Raw genomic sequence first — 20,857 nt, 5'->3', positions numbered from 1 at the left:
GGCATCATTTAATACTTCATTTCAGAGCATTTAGCATTGCCATGTTCCCACTTCATTCATGCTTTGAATGCCCTTGAGTGTTGTGCATTGTTGCCTTGTTTGCAGCCTACCATGTATGCCATCTTGCCTAGGTCCTTGAGCTCTCATCTCAGCATGTTTTGGTCTTTGTTTAGACCTATTTGAGCTCTGTCAATGGTTGGTTTAATCATTTGTGCCATGCACTGCATGCCCCTTTGTGTAGTCCCTCCAATGGCTTTGTGCCTTAGGCCCTCTTGCATGCTTTACTTGTGTTGTTTGAATGATTTGGCATCATTTCAGACTAGATTTCAGAGCCTTTAGTGTTGTTACACTTCCACATTTGTCACTCCTTGAGCACTCTTGAGAGTTGTGCTCTTATGCCTAGCCAATGGGCCATTGCATTGAGCATGCTTGCCTTGTCCTTTTGTGCCTTAGTTTCATCATTATGGCCACTGATTTGGACATGGCTGAGGCCTATCCATTTTGGTTTAGGTCCATTGTGCATTGAGTATGCCATGTGGTTCATAGCATTGAGAATGCCATGTTGTTGCATGATTGATTATTGTAGTTGTGCATGCCATGTCCATTGCCTAGCTTATGCTAGTTACCCTGTGCATTGTGTATACTAGTTGTCATGAGCATTGTGTATGCCATGTAGTTCATAGCATTGTGTATGCTAGTATGTTAGTTGCATGTTTTCATGATTGTCCCTTGCATCGTGTTCATATGCTTGTTTCATTGCATTGAATGTTTGCATGCTTGAGCCGCATTGTGTATGGCATGCCATGTTATTCGTTGCATTGTGTTTGGAACAGGAGTTAGTCCAAACACAGGAAACAAGGGACGTTTCATACTCAAAGTGATGAAATGTGCCTCAATTCTCAGTTGCCGACACTCTTGACTATACATGATGGAGTTTTAGGCTTTATGTGTTCATGTGTGCATTTATTTCATATTGAGTTGTGCAACTTGGGCTCCTTGGCCATCATGCATCGAGATGCGTGATTGGTGGCCCGAGGGTCGAGAACCATACTCCCTTGAGCTTACGTAATCATAGGAAGGGTGGTTGTGCATACATGTGTTGCAAATACTTTGCCATGCCCCTTTCTTGCTCTCTGTTGCAGCAAACCAAAACCAGCAGCAAAAACTGATCGGCCAACCAGATAAAGTGGCTGGCCGACCACTTTTTCTGGTTTTTAGCATAAAAAGTGGTCGGCAGGTGGTCTCTAATGCCAAAAACTAGTCGGCAGCCCTCCCACAGATTCCCATGATGGAGTTTTAGCCTTCTGGAGCTTTTTACAGTGTCCTGAGGCCAGTTGCAAACAGAGGCAAATTGGGGCATCGCGATGGATTTTTGCACGAGGTGACCGGGCACGCATCCTTCATCATCCAAGGCAGAGTTGAGGCTGCCTATTTCATATAGTTTACATGCTCATTCAATTGCTAACTTAGTTAATTTGTTAATTAGTTAGAGTTGTGTAATAATTAATTGTAACTTGTTATTCATTCTGTTGTGTAATAACTAGTTTAATTAGATTAGCTTAGATTAGCTAGTTGGTTCTGTATTATTCATTCGGACCCTCCGTCGAGAGGGCACAACTGTTGTAAATAAGTGTGCGTGTGTGTGATGCATGTCTTCCGACCCCCATTTCTTTCTCCCTTTTTATTTACCAACTTACGATGGTTAGTTTTAGGGCATGTTTCAATTAGCATCCTTATGTTTCGCATGTTTGCATTCATTTATCTGTCTTGCATGCATCGAGCTCAGTGCATCATACTAACTGCATTGTATTTCAATACCAAGTTGAATACATGTATCAACTATTGCATTTCACATGCCATTTTAGAATAGCCGAGCCTATCTTAGTTGTATTCTTGCATGTGTTGCATTAGCCATCTTAACATGAACTAGGATCATGCATTGATTACTAACTAGTTTTTGTTTTGGCTCGGAGTACTAGGTAAGTGTTCATGCTTTAGCATCCATGCATGAGTGTGAGTGTTGCCATGATAGCATGCTTGCCATGAGGCTAACTGCTTATTTTATATAACTGCCTGAATGACTGTGGATGAAGGTTGGATTATTTGAATTGAAACAATTCATTGATTGCGAGTTTTAAGCCCACTTGAGAGTGGTAAAATCATATTTTCCTAAGCCCACTTGAGGGTGGCAAAATCCGCATTTTAGCCTACTTGCGAGTAGCAAACTGTTTTCAAAACAAACGAATATGAGATGTTTTGTTCCAACTTAGGTGATCCAGTCTATACTTGTATGCTGTGCGCATCACGTAGTAATTTTAGGTTAATAACCGGAATAAAAGCACTTGCTTTTTCAAAAACAAGATATCATGTTAGTAAAGGCCGATCTTTGATCGGGTGAGCAGGGGTGCTCATTGCATGACCTTCCCCTCTCGTACCCAAGTTCCCGAGCCGAGGCAAATTTGGTGATGACGGACACGTGGCCTTAGGCACGAGTCAGGGTTTCCAAAATTTCCTAAAAATAAAACATTTAGGTGGTGACTTTGTATCTGGCAAAGTATTCCACGTTTGGCACTTCTTTCTAAAAATCAGTTTTTCAAAACGATTTGCCGGATTTAGACTCTTTGGTGATTTATCAGTCTTGCATTGCACTTTGCGAGATTAGATTCAGAACCGTGACATTTGAGTCCGAACTGTAGTGAGCCTAATAAACAAAACAGGATTGTCCCGGGATGTTCAGGCGCGTCTACACTGAGGGATCTGAGAGCTTTATATACAACCTGAGCAGTTATATTATATCAGCAGGCCAGGCCAGGCCGAATGTGGAATTGCCAGTAGGGGCAGAGATTTGTGTAGTACGAAAGGATGGACCTAATCAGGGGCTAGATGACCTAGCGGATCTAGAGGAAGACATTGCAAATCTGCCATTCTTTGAAGAGCAGGATTCAGGGGACGTAGCAGTCAATTGGTTTGATGGGTCAGCGGATTCTACTAGGTGGTGTAGACACCCCATTTTTGACCGTCCTCGAGACTTGGACGTCACCGTTTGAACACTCGGTGATTATCCATGTTGTGTTCGTTTGGAGTTCCCGGAGGTCTCGGCTCACGCGCCTTGCCTCAGGATCCCCGAACTCGACCGTTTAGTGTCTGGTTTTGCACCAAACACTTGCATCTTGCCTTTGAGAGGCAGGGTGGGGCTTGTAGACCATCCCCACCCACCACCGGCAGTGGCTAGATGCCACCGGCTGGTTTTTGCTGCCACCGGCAATATAGTTTGCCGACCGGCACTCTTTGTTGCCGGTCAGCACTATTTGTTGCCGACCGGCACTGTTTTTGGCCAAGATGGCATTTTTGGCCGGCCGATTGCTGTTCATCTGCTTTTGCAGATATTTTTAGACAGCTGTATTGCTTTTGCTCCCCTCCATACACGTGTATGGAGGGATCTCCCTCTTGCAAAGCTTGTCTTGTAAGCTTTACAAGAGGCATATAGAGAGGAGCCCTCTCTAAGGCAAGGAGAGAGCTTCTAGACATTTTTAGAGAGAAAAATACAGACCAAGCTCTGGTTTTTCTAGGGTTAGGGTTAGATATACACTCCCTATCTCTCTTTCCCTCTCATTTGTACACTAGGTGTTTTGTGTCTCACTATTGCACACAAACACCTAGTGTTTCACCTTCCTCTTGGAGCTGAGGTTCTAAAGAGTGTGTTTTGAAGTTTTGGTGTTGGATTCAAGCTCAAGGAGGCCATTGGAGCATCTTTGTTGAAGAAGTCTACAAGGGTGAGATTCTAGTCCCTTTTTCCCCCATTTTTGCATTGATTTTCTACTAGTCTTAGAGCTGTTTTTGTGATTATTGTATAACATAAAAAAGTTCTGTTTTTAGGCCCTCTTTATTGTTTATTAAGAGTGTTTTGTTGTTTGAGGGTTGCTGACCACCCTTAGGCCTCAAAAGGCCTCATTTTGAGCCATTTTGTGTTAGCTCCGGGATTTTGGTGTTGAGGTCTCTTCACCACTGAAATCTTGAGGGATTTCAGTGGTGAAGATGATGCTTTGAAGTCCCAAGAAGGAGAGGGCCACCCCCTCTCCTTGTTGTCCTTGAAAAGGGCATATTTTGGCCTCTTAAGGAAGCCTATGCTTGAGTGTGTGTTGAGCATGTTTGGTTTGTTTTTCATGCTTATATATCCATGATATAACATGATTTCAAGTTGGTTTTGGAACTCCATGCATGTTTAGCATAGTTGCCATGTAATGCCTTGTTTATGCCTTAACATGTCTTAGGTTGTTAGCCTTTGTTGGAGCATGTTTTTGGCTTAGTCTTGTGAAGATTATGTGCTTATCTTGACATGTTTTAGCTCTGTCCATAGTCGTTTGGGTTGATCTTTGCATGCTTGACATAGCTCCTTTGTATTTGGGCTTGTTGGCCTTGAGCATGTGCATGTGTAGCATGCCATCTTTGCATTGTTTTGATGATTTGGAATCATCTTGCATGCTATTTCAGTCCCATTTCCATGCTTGTTGGATTGCCTTACATGCCTCTTTAATGCTTTGAAAGCATGTGTTGCAATGCTCCATGTTTTGGCCATGATGTATGCCTTTGTATTTGGGCCACTTAGATGCCATCTAAGTAGTCCTTTAGCTTTGTTTTAGCATGTTAAACCTCTGATTTTGGTCCTTCCTTTCATGCCATGTTTGGTCTTGTTAAGTGTAATTCAATGCCTTATTGATTTGCTTTGAACACTTAGGCCATTTGGTGCATGCTTGGCTTGATTTGTTGCTTGGTTTGGCACCATGTATTAGCATGATTTCAGAGCTTATAATGCATGCTAATTGTTCATGTTTGTCCCTTTCAAGTGTGCTTGAATGTTGCTTGATTTGTGCTTAAGTGTTGGTCCTTATGTGCATATGTGTGTGCATGCCATTTAGCCCTCACTTTTTAGCACTTTGGCTACTGTTTTAGGCCTATTTTAGAGCTGCCTAATTCATGTATAAGACCATCTTTGCCTCTATTTGCATTGCCATATGTATGCTTGCATGATTGCATAAGTCCATTGCCATGCCATGTTGCATCCTTAACTTGTATGCCTAGGTTGCATTGCATCTTGCATGCATTCCTTGTCCCTTGACTTGGGTGATAGGGATTGGGAGGTTTGTTTGATTGGTTTGCATACATTTGAAATCAAAGTTGCATACTTGGTTCTTTGGGCCATCATGCATGGAAATGCGTGATTGGTGGCCCGAGAACCGAGGCACATGTCCCTTTGAGTCATTACAATGATAAGAGACATGGTTGGTGCATACATGCCTTGAATTGTGCTTCCATGCTTTGCCTTGCCCTCTGTTGCTGTGAGTTGCAGGTTCTGCAGGAATAATCTGCCGACTGGCAGTATAATGTGCCGACCAGCACCATTTTCTCTGCCGACAGATTCAATTTTGTGCCGATGGCCATACCACACTGCCGGTAGCAATTTCAATTAACCGGTGGTGATCCTCTCTGTCCAAGGGATCAGTCCTGAGGCTTTGACAGCCTCCAGAGGAGGAAAGGAAGGAAAACAGAGGCAGCCCATGCATGGTGGCGCGCTTCCCGAGGCGTTTTCCTGTTTTAATTAATTTATTTAATTTGTTAATTAAATTAGTTAAATTGTAATATTAATTAGCTTGTGTAGTTAATTAATTTGTAATATTTATTCGGTCCCTCCGAGCGAGGGCAAATCTGTAATAAGTGTGTGTGGGTGGTGTGTATGTCTTCCAACCTCACTTCTTTCTTCCCTTTTACTTACCCGCTTTAATGGTTAGTATTAGGGCACGTTTAATTTAGCATACCTTATGCTATGCATGTGTGCATTCATGCATTCGTATTACATGCATTAGGCTCGGTACATCATGCTAACTGCATATGTATTTCAAATTCCAAACTGAATATGTGATAATTGTGCATTTTCACATGACATGTCTAGGTTAGCCGAGCCTATCTTAGCGACATTTTGTATGCGATGCATTAGGCACTTAACATGAACTTGGACCATACATGTTTGCTAACAAGTTCTTTATTTTGGCATGGAGTACTATGTAAGTATTTTAATGCTTTAGCACGTCACATGTGTGTGAATGCTACCATGACAGTATGTTTACCATGTGGCTAGATGCTTATGTGTTAAACTGTTTTGAATGCCTGTGGGTGAAGGTTGGATTGCTTGAGTTGGAAAAACTCGTTGAAATCCGCATTTTAGCCTACTTGCGAGTAGCAAATTCCAAAGCATTTTCAAACCGAGCGGATATGCAATGTTTCTTTCCAAATCAGGCAATCTAGTCTATACTTGTTTGCTGCGCGCATAACATAGTAATTCTAGGCTAATGAATGGAATAAGAACACATAAAGTTTTCAAAAACGGATATCACGGTTAGTAGAGGCCGGTCTTCGGACCGGGCGAAAGGGGGTGCTCATAGCTGACCATCCCCGATCGTACCCAAGCTCCCGTGCCGAGACAACTCCGGTGATGACGGACATGTGGCCTTCGGCACCGAGTCAGGGTTTCCTAAATTTTCCCATTTTAAAAATATTTAGGTAGCGACTCTGTATCTGGCAAAGCAGTCCATGTTTGGCACTACTTTTCAAAACAAATCTGTTTTCTCAAACGATTTGCCAGATTTGGACTCTTTGGTTCAGGTTTAGAACCGTGACACAAGTCGAGTCCGAACTGTAGTAACCCCAAATGAACAGAACGGGACTCATCCTCCCGGGGCGTTCGGGGGACGTCTACAGTTTCTGGCGACTCTGCTGGGGATTTTTTAGAGAGTTTGACTCGAACTCGTGATATCCTGTTTTGACTTCATTTATGTGTTTCTCTGCATTGCATGTGCATTGGTGCGCCTAGGAACGCAATGTTTGCCATCTGCCATTCCAGAACGGTTTGCCGGAGGCTTGTCTTGTCAAGGCATGTCCATAAGGCTGACCGGCTATGGGCTCTGACAGCATGGGAACACAAACCCCGGTTTTTACCAGGGCACCCTTTTTGACCATTCGACCTAGTGCATATTCGGGACCATAGTGACCATTCCAAGCTAGGACAGGTTGCTTACCCGTTTATAGGTTGTTTGAAACCGCTGTGTGCGTAGTGAAACCCTAGCTCCTGGCAAAATAGGACAGGGAAACCTTACCCCAACATAGGGGTGTTTTGTTCTCTTTACTTGCTATGTGCTTTCAGAGTGTATCTCTACAGGAACGCGTATACCAGTTTGCGAGTTTGAGTATCAGGCCCGAAGGCGCCAGAATCAGTATTGTTGAGTATCAGTATCAGTTGTAGGAATCAGTTATCTGCGGGTATCGGGTTCGGTTTTTGGGGACAGTGATTTCTGGGAACAGTGATCGGCAGTAGGGTACAGTTGTTTGGCTACACCCGTGTTTGATCAGTTTGGGCTGAAGTGCTGTCTGTTTTTCTTTCAGTTCAGGAGAGTTGCAGAGTTGATACAGAACAGCCAGTGTCTCCTCTTTGCTGAGGCAAGATTTATGGCGGCACAAAGTTCAGAAGAAGTTGTGGTTGTGACGGCTGCATTGGAGCAGGGGACCGCTCCACAGAGTGAGGCCAGCATCAGTATGTCACACCCGCCTAGGTTGCCCGTTGTGCACCCGGTCTGGGCTCCCCAGTTATATCAGGCTCGTGAGCCCACCACCTTCGAACTAATGGGGATGATAGGCGATCTCCAAAGGTCTGTGGCAGACCTCGCCTATGGAATGTCGGCTTCACCGCCAGCGGCGCCGTATGCCGGGAATTTTGTACCACAGGAGCCCCCACTACTGGGGCGGATTATGATAGAGCTCAGCCAGCCAGAGGTGGCTTCCGGCTATAGCCACGACATGCCAGCACCAACCCAGACCCTTGATCAGGCTGAGGCCAAAGGAAAAGACAAGGCAAAGATAGACGCCGACCCCATTGAGCAACTGCTGTGGGCAGTCGAGGCTCTGAAGGCCAGAGGGATGAACAAGCAACAAACATCTGCAATAGTGACCAAAGCTGTGGATGAGGCTTTCCCCGCTCCGATCAAAGGCAGTTCAAGCCAGACAGAAAACCGGGATGGGCCCCGTCATGCCCAGACAATTCCTATAGTTCCCAACCCTGCACAGGGAAAGGTTCAAAAAGCCAAGGCAGCGCCAGCCGATCCTTTCGCCAGCGCATCTGGCAAGAATCCTCAAACTACAAAGTATCTGCCCCGAGGGCGCAGGGTCTTTCACGACCTCCACATGCCTTTGTCAAGGGCATTGCTAATATTGGCGAAGAATGGGCATCTTAAGCCTTTGGAGCCTCGGCCACTCCCGAAGAATCTCCCCGCCACTCATGATGCTACCTTGTACTGCGCGTACCACCAACAGTCCGGTCACAGCACCGATGGATGTTCCCGCCTTCGTCATGAAGTGCAGGATTTGATTGATAACAAGGTTATCCTACCACCCACCTCAGGCAAGCCCGTCACCACTCAGTTGTTGGATTTCGAGGGCTCAGATACTGCGAGTATGTAAAGTGAACCGCCCGCGGGCAACATTTGGTGTATTTTTGAAGCGTCTGGCACGCATTTTTGAGCATCGGTGAAACCGAGTTTTGTAAATCCTGGCTTGGATGTCGAGTCAGTCTTTTGTTTTGAGTCTGTCTCTTTGTCTTGAGTCAGTCTTTTTTGCTTAAGGGTCTGTCTTGTTGTATCGAGTCAGTCCCCGTTGTATATAATACCAGGTGTTGTTGCCTCAAACACCGTCTTGTTTTGTAATTATCTGTTTTTGTTTTGAGTCTGTTTCTGCCGAGGAGCCAGTTGCACCAACGGAGCCGAATGAAACAGCTGTTGCTATCTCAACTTCATGCTTGCTTTCAGCATAAGTGCCAGAGAATTTGAATGGGCTGACAGTACATCTCGCCTGCTCTCCTGCGCGCCAAACTCGTTGCATTGACCTAAGCTTTTTAAAAAAAAAAAAACCTTTTTGAACACTGCGGTGATAAAAACGAAGAGGAAGGAATTCCTCGGGTTTTGCAAAATTTTGATCATTTTGAGAGAAAGAGAGGCGTGCTAAGCCTTTTAATGAATGAAACCATGCTTGTCGGCGTGAGTACTGAGAAGGACCCTGGCTTGATCCAGATTGGTTCCACACTATCTTCGGCGCGAGCGATTTGTCGCTTTCTTAAAAACTTTCAAAAACAAATGTTTTACACGGCCCTGTGAAGACCTGTGTGGAACCGCTCTTGAGATTGCGCAGCCCAGGATCGCTCTCAGCCTCAAGATTCAATCCGTTTCAAACTTTGAACCCGTTCAGAACGTTCAGGAGTTCAACGGACAAACATCTTGCAAGGTCTGTGTGGCCGAACCATGGGCAGCCCTCGAGCAAGAGGCACCCAAACCGAATCAGAAAGAGTAGATCTCGCCGGAAGAAGCTTGTGGAGCAATCGGAATGGATTCTCCTGCAAAACATTGCAACAGCCGTTCTCCTGGACACAGAGAGGCTTCAATTTCAAGAACCATTTGGCATGGACTTGCTACACTTTTACCCTTTGAGAGGCTCGCTGGGCCGAAAACCCGGAAGGGCGGTCCAGACAAAAGTTAGAGCAAGAGAAAAATACAAAAAAAAAAGCAAAAATACAAAAAGCAAAAAATGCAAAGAAAAGAACAAACAAGAAAAAAAGAAAAAAAGAAAAGAAGAAAAAGAAGTGAACAAAACAAAAAAAAAAGAAGAAATAGAAAATGAAAAGAAGCTCGCAAGGTCGAAAACCCACATTGGGCGCCTTGGCAAAAGTGAGAGCCTGAAAAGTGAAGGTTAAAATACCCGAGTGGACCTTAACCGGAACTACGTAAGGCTTGATTCCCATGTTTGGGATACGTAGGCAACTTCATCATGAAGTCCAGCCCCCAACGCTTTCATAAGCGTCTCAGTCCATGCAATGGTTTCGATTTCATCCCCAAAGTCCAGTGGCCAACACCCGCCAAAGGTGATTGTGTCCATATATGTGTTGTGACCGTCTTCGTCACCGTTGTGTCCAAGAGCTCGACCACCGCCAATGAAGACTGTTTACAGATTGCTGCGGCACCATTCCAAACAAGGGGCAACTTTCCGTTGCCACGAGCCGCTGTGAGCTGCCATTCAAACTAGGGGCAACTTTCCGTTGCCTCCTACCCCCCCTTCAAACCAGGGGCAATTTTCCATTGCCTCCGATCCGAGGTTGCGCATCTCGAAGAGTAAGCTCCATGCTTGTCGAGCATCAGCTGTTTGAAAAATAGTTTTTGAAAATTTTTACTGAGGTTGACTATTTTCTCGAAAACTATTTCATTTTCCAAAACCGGACCATTGTCTTGGACCCAAAAAGGAAAATTTTCAGTGCTTGCTGCCTAACTTGCATGCTTTTCAAATCAAAAGTCGGACAAGTACGTTAATCCGACTCTCGTTTTGATCAAAACCGTTCTAGTAGAAGGCAAAAACGAAAAAATGGTTAAAATGATGAACTAGGGGCACAGTTGAGTCAGGCGTTCTGTCTTTCCCCCGTCATCGACATACTTGCCAGAAGAGCGCTCTACCCGCCAGAAGAAATAGCTGTGAGCTAACGGTGTTGAGCATGAACCCACACCTTTCCATTTATCCATCAAACACCCCGGGGAGGGATGAAAAATGAGAGAATGAAGAATAGAGAGGTGTAAGTTGAGAGAAAAGTGAGGAAAAGGGTTTTGAGAGAAAATCCGAGCTTGAGAGTCGAGTGATGTGAGAATCACAAATCAGAAGGGGTGGGAAACAATACCCAGATTGAACTGGCTCCTCGTGGTCCGAGGTCCCCCATCTTCGTTAACACGTCTGTGTGTCGTGTCTCTTTCATTTGACGGTCTCGTCTTTTGTTTTGAGTCTCTCCCGAGCGTGCCTCGTTGTATTTAGGTCGTGCACCTATACTTGAGTCCTCCCCGCTGTGTCCAGTTGTAGGCTCGATATCCCGGTTTGAAAAACCCTCATTCAATTTCAAAAATCATTTATGCTCAGAATGCTGTGCCATTCTCTACATTTGAACGTGTTTCGACTCCAACCGGTTCCATCTTTGAGGTCCGTCCTGTCAGATTGGGCTGTTTGTTTGAGAATTTGCCGTGTGCAGAATGAATTGAATGCTGTGTTATGGACTGTATGCAGATTAATCCCCAGTAGAGCAAGGGTTGTGTGTCCAGAATCAGGCAGTAGGTTGCTTGGGTGTATTTTGCTGTTGGCTGTTTGAATTATCTGGTTATTACAGTGCGAGTGTTCAATTTTCAGATAACCAATCAATTTCATTTACATTGAGGTGTAACATGATGAGATGCGATGCAATTCATGAAATGTGTAAATGTAAACACTTTTTCAGAAAAAGAGTCTGTTTCATTTCATTATCTTTTCAAATGTACAAGTTTTGGAAACAAAATCTGCCTGCGGCAGTACAGGGTAATCTATCTACCAACAAAAGAAAAGTACAAAAAAGAAGAAGATAGCAAAAATCTGCATCCATGTCGAGCACTCTAAGGGCTGTCAGTCGGTCCTGGTCCTCTTCCTGGACGAGGGTCCAGGAGCATCATCAGCATCGTCGTCAGAGCCCGAGCTAGAACCGCCTCCGGTCTCCTCCTCCGATGACTCGGACCCCGCCTCTGCCTCCGACTCTGACTCCTCGTCATCATCATCGTCCAGGACTGGAGCTCGCGAGCTACTCCCGACATGAGTACGCCCACCCCTGGTACGGGGAAATATCCTGCCCCCTTCATCTCTCCCCCGAGCAGAGACAGAAGGCCCAGCTGGAACACCTCCTGCCATGGGAATCTGGAAAGGAGGCTGAAAAGTATGAAAAGAGAAATGCATCAGTATACTGTGAATAGTTTAGCAGTGCAGAATGCAGTGTATGAATACAGTAAGAATGCCGTGAGCAGTTTAGTAATGCAGAATGCAGTGTATGAGTACAGTGTGTGGATGCCGTGAGCAGCTTAACAGTACAGTGTATGCAGTGTATCAGACGCTATGAGATCAGTGTATCAGGTGTGGTGCCATGAATCAGATTATGCAAAGCAGTGTATGAATGGTTTGAGGCCAGTGTCAGAAGAACGTACCGGTATGTTGTAGAGGGCTAGGAGGTCAAAAGTCCGCTGGAGCATCCCCATCATCGAGGCATTCATCGCCAACGACTGACGGGTGTACTCAGAAGAGGCCTGCAAAAGTATCAGATGCATCAATATTCTGTGGAATATCAAGTAAACTGAATTGAATAACTGTACGAAGTGCAGTGATGCATACCGGAGGTAGGTCGGGGATGTCGATGAACTCGTGACCAGCCGGTGGAGGGGCGAAGGGGATCTGATAGGTCGACCCACCCTGCCCCTGGAAAGTCAGTACAACAGGCAGGGCAGGCCAGCTAGCTCCCCGTCCTCCCCGCACTCCACCCCTGCCACGGACGCGGGCCCTCCTCGAAGATCCAACACCCGCTCCGGCTCCAGCCGCTGATGCCACAAGCCTGCCCCCCTCTGCTCGACGGCCACTCAGGGGGCGCATCAAGTATGTCCGCACATACTCCCCGTAGTCGCCGGTGCCTCGGAAGCCGGCCTCCTCCCAGCCGATGGAGTAGTCATCCAGCTGCTCACGGGTGAGCCCCTCGGTCTCCCTCATCTCTGCAGGAGGGTGAGCCGGGACTATCGGCTCAGGTAACCCGCGGGTCTGGCGTAGAAAACGTTCCCCCAGGTACCAAGCCCGACAGACCGGGCCCTCTAGCAAGATCCGGAAACACGAGGTCTCCTCAGCACCAGGGAACCGACCCCGCATCTCCGCTGGCAAGGAAGCCCACGGCCGCCAAGTGATCTGAAATTGACACACAGTTTGTTATCTACTGCTTTGGAAATATACAGTGGAAAAGCGAAGCTAAATAAACTGAAAATAAAACATACCTCAGCCGGGGTGATGGTGTCGAAATATCGGCGAAAGAAGCCGAATGTCTCCCGTGGTCGCCGGGTGCATCTCCCGTCAAAGCGACTCGAGAACGGGACAGCCGGAGGAGGCTCCGCAACTGGTACGGGTGCAAGCCTAGGGAAGTAGGCGTAAACCCACAGCTGCAAAACAGATGTCAGTATGACCATCAGAAAAGCAGAATACATAGAATAAAGCAGAAAGCGCAGAGCCGTGTGTTGTGCAGTGTATTGTGTGCAGAGTGTACAGTGTGAACAGTGTACAGTCAGTGTAAAACAGAATGTATGTGTGTGCCGTGTGTACAGTATACAGCAAGTATAGAGCAGACTACAGTGTGTGCAGTGTACAGAGTACAGAAAGTACGAGACAGAAATGAAAAAGTGGAGAAGAGATGTACCTCCCAAGCCCGCCAGTAGCCTCCAAGCAGCTGGCCGCTGCCGCGAGAAGCCGAGCTCATGTACCCATAGAGGGTGGCCAGGGCGGCGCCGCCCCAATCGTAGTGCAGAATGTCCCGGACGTCCACCAGTGCGCTGAGAAGGCAGAGAGGCACGGTGTTCGCCCGGTCGGCGAAGATGGTAGTCCCGAACAGGAACATGAGGAAGCCGCGAGCATACCTCTCCTCGTCCTCCGGGGTCATCTGCACCTCCTCCAAAACGGGCTGGACCCGAAACTGTGTCTCGAACCAGGAGTACCACACGAAGCCTGGACGAGCTAGTGGTGGGGCCTCCCCCAGTAGATGGACCTGAGCGGCGGTCCACTCATCCATGTCTGTGTCGAAAGGGATCGGATCCCCCCTACCCCGATGCCTGTGAGCATCGAGAAGTCATAAGGGGTCATCGTCATGTCCCCTGCAGCAGAGAAGTGGAAAGAATTGGTGGTGTCCCACCATCTCTCCGCCAGAGCGGCAAGGAGAGGTCTGCATGTGGACAACCTGGAGAGCCCTCGGCAGAAGGTGCCGAAGCCCGCCCGGTCCACGATGCGCTGGACCGCATCAGGGAGCTCGTCATACCACTCCCGTGCACCAGTATTCCAATACCCACGAATGGTATGGGAACCCTCCTGCAAACAGAAAATGACAATCGCAAGACAACATTCAAAATGCAATTTTGAAAAGACAGATATGGCATGTATGCAAGTTTGTCAGATTCAGGCAAATACCGGGTGCCGGTGTGCTTACAGCAAAATACGTGTGCTGTGTCAGCGTGTTTGAGTGTTTCAGAACAGATATGGCATGTATGCAAATCTAACAGATTCAGATAAATACTGGGTACCAGTGTGTGTACAGTGGAATACAGTGTGTGCCGTGTATTGGAGTGATTCAGGGCTAGTGCAGTGTGTGTGCATGTGTCAGTCTCGAGCAGATATCAGTTGTATGTATGTTTACAGTCAACTACGATCTACGGCATATCAGATTTCAGCAATTAGAGAATACAGCTAACTATGGCAGTTTTGTATCCTACATTGTAGAAAGTAAAGTAGAAGATGAAGAGTTACCTCGGAAGTGCCGAATGAAAGGTGGGAGGTAGGCTCGCGTAATAGTAGCTCAGGCGCCGCGTACCTCTCAAAGCTCCGGAACTGACGCAAGCCGTCTGGGGGCAGAACGTGGATCGCCGGCCGGTAGGTCGCCGGGTCGAACGGGGCGCTCGCTCAGTGGTAAGAGCTCGACCCCGGGATCCATCTCGTGGTCCGGGGGAGTCCCGCCACGCGGAATGTCGTCCGCCATGTAGAGAATGGTGTGAAAATGGCCGGAAAAGGAAAACCGAGCCGGAATACGAAGAGTCAACTGAAAAGTCAACTCCCGAGAGGGTCGGAAATGGCCGGGAAGGCCGGAATGTGAAAAGGCACGGAAATGAAGAGAAAAGTGAGGGGAACAAACCCCGAAAAGGCGAGAACGCCAAACGAGGCACCGAAACGAAAATGTGATCGGTGGAAAACGTTCGAAACGCGAAGAGAAACGCGAATCCGACGACGAAACGGGCGTAGAACGCGAAGAAACGGAGAAACGGGGAAGAGAAAAAGCTCTAGAGAGAGAGAGCAAGAGTTTTCGGCGGCCAAGGAATGAGAAAATAGGGCTTGAAGCCCTATTTTATAACACCCGAGGTGAAAAGACAAAACCGCCCCGCACCAGCAACTGTTTGCCGGTCGGCAATGTTTTGTGCCGGCCGGCACGTTTTTGTGCCGATGGAATTGTTTTTGTGCCGATGGCCAGCCGGTGGCCTCATCTTTCGGCCGGTGAGGTTCCCACAGCCTTGTTTAGACCATTTGAGCTGTTTTGGGTCTTCATAGCTCAAGAAAGTGCAAGAAAGTGCATCTTCGACGTTCAACCGGCCTCCGTTCTGACCGCGGGCCGTGTCTCCAGTGCGTGGCACTCGAATTCGTACAAGGTGTATCCTTTTTGTATCCTTTTGAATTCAAAAGTTGCCCCATGTGCGTTGCATAAGTTCATCACACTACTTCGGTGCATTACATCGCGCTGTCGCGCGCCACACATTTGCATTGTTATGCACGTGTTACATGCGTTGCAACACGCACCCCTTTGCATTATCGTGCACATTTCTCATGCATCATCATTGCGTTTTCATTCCATGCATCGCCATCCATTCTGGAGTACGTGCGTTGTTGCGCATTTAAGCCCGTTTACATTCCGTGTGGCATGCGTGTCACACTTGTCATCGCACTGTTTTGTGCATTTCAAATCTCGCGCTGTTCTGCGCATCGCACTGTTTTGTGCATTTCAAACCTCGCGCTGTTTTGCGCATCGCACTGTTTTGTGCATTTCAAATCTCGCGCTGTTCTACGCATCGCACTGTTCTGTGCATTTCAAATTTCGCGCTATTTTGCGCATCTCATTGCATTTTGCATGCATTCCATCGCACTGTCTCGTGCACTCGCGTTGCCTAACGCATTGCGCTATTTTGCGCATCATACCATCGTGCAATACCGCGGTCTGGCGAGACCTTAAACACGTATGGTCTGGCGAGACCTTAAAGACGTACAGTCTAGGAGACCTTAAATCCTTGAGAGGTACGAAACCTCCGGTGCATTGATGTGCACGTTTTGTTGTTTTGGCATATAGGTCCATTTGCATCAACTTACATTCCATACGGCATGCGTGCCTCATTCTTGCATTGTCACGCATATTGCTAACAAATATTGTACCTGTTAAGTTTGTTTTCTTTTCAAGAGCGATATTGTATGTACGGTTCATTTGAGGCTGGAGCGACCAGACGAACCGGACAGGTACTTTGCGGTCTGGCGAGACCTTAAACACGCACGGTCTAGTAGACCTTAAATCCTCTGAAGGTGCAATTCCTTCGGTGTTTGTCGTGCCCGAACGACTTTTCGGTGGTCTGGTAAAGCCATCCGCCTATGCTTGCGATGAGTTCCTAGAAGACCACTTGGGACGATGGAAACTAGAGTTCGAACGGCTTATGCCTAGAACGCAAAGGTTCGGGAGTTCCGAGACTAAAGTCTGGTTTAAATACCCAGGGGTTTACCCTCGGCTTGAAATCTGTATGGAAGCCCCATAGATTGAGGCAGCTTGTCTGCGCCTCAGTCCTGGATACTGAACCAACCTAGTATATCGCCCTGTTGGTAAGATAGGGAAAGTTGCAATCATAGTCATTGCATCATAGTGCATTGTCATGCATTTCCATTGTAGCTTGCATCCATTGTATTTTCCCCAGTAGGTCGCATCATACTGCATTGTCATGCATTTTGTGAATATCCATTCCATTGCATATTTGTAAATATTGCATTGTAGATTGCATGCATTCATTGCATCGTCTTCCGCCTATGGCTTGCGCCTTTCCAGGTTGAGCTTGGTCTGGTATGTGCCCTTACTTTTCATGTTAAAACACGGTTCTGCATGTGTATCGCGCCGATTCCACGCTGATATGTTGGTTGAGGGTTGCGGCACCTTTTCTGTGTTACACATGGCTCGTATGCGTACATGCCTTTCCTAGGCAAGATTTGGTTTGGCTTGCGTGCCATATCCATTGTATCCATATCCATTCCATTGCATATTTGTAGATATTGCATTGTAGATTGCATGCATTCATTGCATCACCTTCCATCTATGGCTTGCGCCTTTCCATGTTGAGCTTAGTCTGGTATGTGCCCTTACTTTTCACGTAAAACACAGTTCTGCATGTGTATCGCGCCGATTCCACGCTGGTATGTTGGTTGAGGGTTGCGGCACCTTTTCTGTGTTAGACATGGCTTGTATGTGTACATGCCTTTCCTAGGCAAGATTTGGTTTGGCCTGTGTGCCATATTCATTCTCATTACATTGTAGTGTAATTTTTGCATCCGGCATTAGGATCATTGTCCTTTCTCCAGCGGGTCGTTTCCCCACTTATGTCAATTCCACCAAATACTTGTTCTTGCGTCTGTCTACAATGCTCACAGTTCCGTTGACCGTTCTGTGGTAGACAGACTTGTTACCTCCATCAATCTATTTGACATAGGTGTGGTTTCGAACCGCTCGTGATTGGATCACGATTCAAATGCTTTGCATATAGCTTGCATTGTTTCAATTACATTGCATCTTCATTTGCATTGTTTATACATTGTTTTGTATATATTGCATTTCGTTTTGCATCCACATTTGCATTGTCATGCATGTTGCTAACAATATTGTACCTGTTAAGTTTGTTTTCTTTGCAGTCACGATATTGTATGTACGGTTCATTTGAAGCTGGTGCAACCAGACGAGCCGCACAGGTATTGTATCTCCCGAGTGAGACGTATTGAGAATTCCATAATTCTCTTACATCCTTTCTGCATTGTAGTGTAGTTTGGTATGTTAGCTTAAAACTGTCGCATGTTTGCTTCATTACAGCTTTCTTCGCATGATCATAAGTTATGCTCGGCTTCGTGCATTGTCTTGCATTTTGCCCCTGCCTCCGGGCGCATATCTTATTTGTTTTGCATGTTTGTCTAAGTCTTCGGCCTTGTCAAAAATGGGTCGTCTCTGGGCTTTGACATTCACTCCCGTCATTGTTATGACTTTCGAGTTCTGTCAAAGAGGGGCAACTGTAGACACCCCATTTTTGACCGTCCTCGAGACTTGGACGTCACCGTTTGAACACTCGGTGATTATCCATGTTTGTGTTCGTTTGGAGTTCCCGGAGGTCTCGGCTCACGCGCCTTGCCTCAGGATCCCCGAACTCGACCGTTTAGTGTCTGGTTTTGCACCAAACACTTGCATCTTGCCTTTGAGAGGCAGGGTGGGGCTTGTAGACCATCCCCACCCACCACCGGCAGTGGCTAGATGCCACCGGCTGGTTTTCGCTGCCACCGGCAATATAGTTTGCCGGCCGGCACTCTTTGTTGCCGACCGGCACTATTTTTGGCCAAGATGGCATTTTTGGCCGGCCGATTGCTGTTCATCTTCTTTTGCAGATATTTTTAGACAGCTGTATTGCTTTTGCTCCCCTCCATACACGTGTATGGAGGGATCTCCCTCTTGCAAAGCTTGTCTTGTAAGCTTTACAAGAGGCATATAGAGAGGAGCCCTCTCTAAGGCAAGGAGAGAGCTTCTAGACATTTTTAGAGAGAAAAATACAGACCAAGCTCTGGTTTTTCTAGGGTTAGGGTTAGATATACACTCCCTATCTCTCTTTCCCTCTTATTTGTACACTAGGTGTTTTGTGTCTCACTATTGCACAAAAACACCTAGTGTTTCACCTTCCTCTTGGAACTGAGGTTCTAAAGAGTGTGTTTTGAAGTTTTGGTGTTGGATTCAAGCTCAAGGAGGCCATTGGAGCATCTTTGTTGAAGAAGTCTACAAGGGTGAGATTCTAGTCCCTTTTTCCCCCATTTTTGCATTGATTTTCTACTAGTCTTAGAGCTGTTTTTGTGATTATTGTATAACATAAAAAAGTTCTGTTTTTAGGCCCTCTTTATTGTTTATTAAGAGTGTTTTGTTGTTTGAGGGTTGCTGACCACCCTTAGGCCTCAAAAGGCCTCATTTTGAGCCATTTTGTGTTAGCTCCGGGATTTTGGTGTTGAGGTCTCTTCACCACTGAAATCTTGAGGGATTTCAGTGGTGAAGATGATGCTTTGAAGTCCCAAGAAGGAGAGGGCCACCCCCTCTCCTTGTTGTCCTTGAAAAGGGCATATTTTGGCCTCTTAAGGAAGCCTATGCTTGAGTGTGTGTTGAGCATGTTTGGTTTGTTTTTCATGCTTATATATCCATGATATAACATGATTTCAAGTTGGTTTTGGAACACCATGCATGTTTAGCATAGTTGCCATGTAATGCCTTGTTTATGCCTTAACATGTCTTAGGTTGTTAGCCTTTGTTGGAGCATGTTTTTGGCTTAGTCTTGTGAAGATTATGTGCTTATCTTGACATGTTTTAGCTCTGTCCATAGTCGTTTGGGTTGATCTTTGCATGCTTGACATAGCTCCTTTGTATTTGGGCTTGTTGGCCTTGAGCATGTGCATGTGTAGCATGCCATCTTTGCATTGTTTTGATGATTTGGAATCATCTTGCATGCTATTTCAGTCCCATTTCCATGCTTGTTGGATTGCCTTACATGCCTCTTTAATGCTTTGAAAGCATGTGTTGCAATGCTCCATGTTTTGGCCATGATGTATGCCTTTGTATTTGGGCCACTTAGATGCCATCTAAGTAGTCCTTTAGCTTTGTTTTAGCATGTTAAACCTCTGATTTTGGTCCTTCCTTTCATGCCATGTTTGGTCTTGTTAAGTGTAATTCAATGCCTTATTGATTTGCTTTGAACACTTAGGCCATTTGGTGCATGCTTGGCTTGATTTGTTGCTTGGTTTGGCACCATGTATTAGCATGATTTCAGAGCTTATAATGCATGCTAATTGTTCATGTTTGTCCCTTTCAAGTGTGCTTGAATGTTGCTTGATTTGTGCTTAAGTGTTGGTCCTTATGTGCATATGTGTGTGCATGCCATTTAGCCCTCACTTTTTAGCACTTTGGCTACTGTTTTAGGCCTATTTTAAAGCTGCCTAATTCATGTATAAGACCATCTTTGCCTCTATATGCATTGCCATATGTATGCTTGCATGATTGCATAAGTCCATTGCCATGCCATGTTGCATCCTTAACTTGTATGCCTAGGTTGCATTGCATCTTGCATGCATTCCTTGTCCCTTGACTTGGGTGATAGGGATTGGGAGTTTTGTTTGATTGGTTTGCATACATTTGAAATCAAAGTTGCATACTTGGTTCTTTGGGCCATCATGCATGGAAATGCGTGATTGGTGGCCCGAGAACCGAGGCACATGTCCCTTTGAGTCATTACAATGATAAGAGACATGGTTGGTGCATACATGCCTTGAATTGTGCTTCCATGCTTTGCCTTGCCCTCTGTTGCTGTGAGTTGCAGGTTCTGCAGGAATAATCTGCCGACTGGCAGTATAATGTGCCAACCGGCACCATTTTCTCTGCCGACAGATTCAATTTTGTGCCGATGGCCATACCACACTGCCGGTAGCAATTTCAATTAACCGGTGGTGATCCTCTCTGTCCAAGGGATCAGTCCTGAGGCTTTGACAGCCTCCAGAGGAGGAAAGGAAGGAAAACAGAGGCAGCCCATGCATGGTGGCGCGCTTCCCGAGGCGTTTTCCTGTTTTAATTAATTTATTTAATTTGTTAATTAAATTAGTTAAATTGTAATATTAATTTGCTTGTGTAGTTAATTAATTTGTAATATTTATTCGGTCCCTCCGAGCGAGGGCAAATCTGTAATAAGTGTGTGTGGGTGGTGTGTATGTCTTCCAACCTCACTTCTTTCTTCCCTTTTACTTACCCGCTTTAATGGTTAGTATTAGGGCACGTTTAATTTAGCATACCTTATGCTATGCATGTGTGCATTCATGCATTCGTATTACATGCATTAGGCTCGGTACATCATGCTAACTGCATATGTATTTCAAATTCCAAACTGAATATGTG

Source organism: Camellia sinensis, chromosome 10, assembly GCF_055761805.1.
Source record: "Camellia sinensis isolate YWXY chromosome 10, ASM5576180v1, whole genome shotgun sequence".
Lineage (NCBI taxonomy): Eukaryota > Viridiplantae > Streptophyta > Magnoliopsida > Ericales > Theaceae > Camellia > Camellia sinensis.
This window is presented reverse-complemented; position numbering follows the sequence as displayed.